Source organism: Phodopus roborovskii, unplaced genomic scaffold (assembly GCF_943737965.1).
Source record: "Phodopus roborovskii unplaced genomic scaffold, PHOROB, whole genome shotgun sequence".
Taxonomy (NCBI): domain Eukaryota; kingdom Metazoa; phylum Chordata; class Mammalia; order Rodentia; family Cricetidae; genus Phodopus; species Phodopus roborovskii.
This window is the reverse complement of record NW_026126459.1, coordinates 13,561,207-13,564,023: the sequence shown is the minus strand read 5'-3', so window position 1 is coordinate 13,564,023 and position 2,817 is coordinate 13,561,207. Positions and strand designations below refer to the sequence as shown.

Sequence of the window (2,817 nt, the reverse complement as noted above, 5' to 3'; positions counted from 1 at the left end):
TGCTACTGTGGCAGTAAGGCAAGGGAAACCAAAATCAGAGAATTTCCAAAAGCACCCCAGAGTGACAAGCCTGAAAAATAAGAGTTCTCGAAACAACAGGTCAAATGAAAACACACGTGTACACATGGAATTTATTACAATGACTTACAGGTTGTGGTCCAGCTAGTTCATCTAACTGTAGCTGTCTCAAGGATATAATGTTTGATCCACATAGCTGGATGTCTCAGCTCAGTATACATCAGAATCCTGAAGAAGTAGGCTCTAATAATTCCCATAAAAGAAACTGCCCATCGAGATTGAGAGCAAGCAGGCAAAAAGCAAAAGCTTCCTTTATCCATGCCCTTTATAAAGGCTGCTGCCAGAAGGTGTGGCCCAGACTTAGACTGGATCTTCTGACCTCAAATGATCAGGATTTAAGGTGGGTCTTCCCATGTCAAATAATCCAATTAAGAAAAATCCTTCACAGGTGTGCCCATCTGCTTAGGTTTTAGTTAATTCCAGATGTAGTCAAGGTGACAACCAAGAATAGCCATCCCAGAAAGTCACAGTATGGGAACAAAACTGTGTTTAACCTGGTCTAGCTCACAGATTCAAGTATTCTCAGGTACCAACTGGGACACTGGTGAATAAAACAGTCAGAACTCAACCAGAAAAAAGTACACACAAGAATGGCTGCATGTCCCACTCACCCTCCAGGCCCCAGACACTGGAATCCCTGCAAGTGGTACCTGGCAGGTGGGTGTCACAGTGTAGGAAACTCTACAGAACACTGAGTACCACATAGACTGACAGCAGCCTTACTTCTACTGCCCACCACACACTCAACTACACAAGACAAAAGGAAGTGGGAAAACCACGTTTAACTGGTAAGAAAGAAATGCTGAATGATATTAAAACATTTTCTATTTCATTTTATTTCCCCTTCTTTATTTTAGACTTTTGTATTGTTCCTTTTGTTTTAGCTTGCATTTTGCCTGAATAATAATTTATGACTTTCAGTGCAGACCTCAATTCTGGCCACATTGTCTTATCCACATCCTGCACTCACTGCCAAGGGGGCAATGGCTTCCTATGTCCTCCTGCACATTGGACAGAAGATGTCTCTGATTGATCTGGGGACATGGAAGAGTGACCCTGGCCAGGTGAAAGCAGCCATTAAACATGCCCTTAGTGTAGGTTACAACCACATTGATTGTGCTGCTGTCTATGGCAACGAGTCTGAAATTGAGGAGGTCCTGAAGGAAAATGTGTGACCAGGCAAGGCAGTGCCTCGAGAGGAGCTGTTTGTGCCATCCAAGCTGTGGAACACTAAGCACCACCCTGAGGATGTAGAAGCTGCCCTCCTGAAGAAACTGGCTGATCTCCAGTTGGAGTATCTGTACCTCTATTTGATGCACTAGCCTTATGCCTTTGAGGGGGAGAGATAATCCCGTTCCAAAGAATGGCGATGGAACCATCTGATATGACTCTACCCACAATAAGGAAACCTGGAAGGCTCTGGAGGCACTGGTGGCAAAGGAGCTGGTCAAAGCCTTGGCTTGTCCAATTTCAAGAGTCGGCAGATTGATGATGTCCTCAGTGTGGCCTCTGTGCGCCCAGCTGTCTTGCAGGTGGAATGCCATCCATATCTGGCTCAAAATTAGCTCATTGCTCACTGTCAAGCACGAGGCATGGAGGTGACTGCTTATAGCCCCTTGAGTTCTTCAGATCGTTCTTGGCGCCATCCTGTTGAGCCGGTCCTACTTGAGGAACCAGTGGTCATGGCGCTAGCTGAAAAGCATGGCTGATCTCCAGCTCAAATCTTGCTCAGATGACAGGTTCAGCGGAAAGTAATCTGTATCCCCAAAAGCATCACTCTTTCCTTCAGAACATTCAGGTATTTGATTTCACCTTTAGCCCGAAGGAAATGAAGTAATTAGATGCTCTGAACAAAAATTGGCTGTATATTGTTCCCACGGTTATGGCGGATGGCAAGAGTGTTCCCAGAGATGCTGAACATCCTCTGTATCCCTTTAATGACCCCTACTGAGGCCATAGTTTCTCAGCTTCCCTTTCAGCTCTCCTGCTAAGTGTTGCCTGCTACCCCTAGAAAAAGTAGTCAATAAAGCCATTAAAGTGAAAAGATACTAAAGTATGACTTTCCTATATTTTTCTCTATCTCTAAAGGGTAGATGCCCAGTAGTAGATACCAACAGAAATGAACTCAACAGCATCTTTGGAGGTTCTTTGTCTCATTATGTTAAGTCAGGCATTATTTTTCAAAATCTTTACAGGTCCTTTATAGTATAGTATGGCTTCCAGTTTTCTGTTTTTATAGGATTCCTGTGAGACCAGTATATCTCTATGTCTATATGTGTTTCTTGTGCTTTTTATTTGGCACTTTTTTCTTGTTTGGTTGTTTTGTCATATTACAATTTGTTTGTTTTTGTTTTATCTTATTATATTTTATTTTATTACTATTCCTTAGATGCCTGCTTGTTTTCTCCAAAAAGACAGAATGGTGTGAGTCTGGGTGGGAGGGAAATAGGGAGGAACGGGAAAGAGTAGAGAGAGGGGGGAAACCATAATCAGAATATATTGTATGTAAGAAATCTATTTTCAAACAAAGAAAAAGAATAAAGCTGAAATGAAGCAATCTAGCAAATAAAAATAAACACCAACAGCTGAGCAGTGGTAGTGCACACATTTAATCCCAGTACTCGGGAGACAAAAGCAGATGGATCCCTGTGAGTTCCAGGCCAGTCTGGTCTATAAATCGAGTTTGGAACAGCCAGGGCTACACAGAGAAACCCTATCTCAAAAAGAAAAATTAATAAA

General features: G+C 42.7%; 1 pseudogene; it reads left to right on the top strand.

Moving 5' to 3' along the window:
- The first annotated feature begins 1,061 nt into the window (after positions 1–1,061).
- On the top strand, positions 1,062–2,122 carry LOC127225574 (aldo-keto reductase family 1 member A1-like; annotated as a pseudogene).
- Positions 2,123–2,817: the final 695 nt, after the last annotated feature.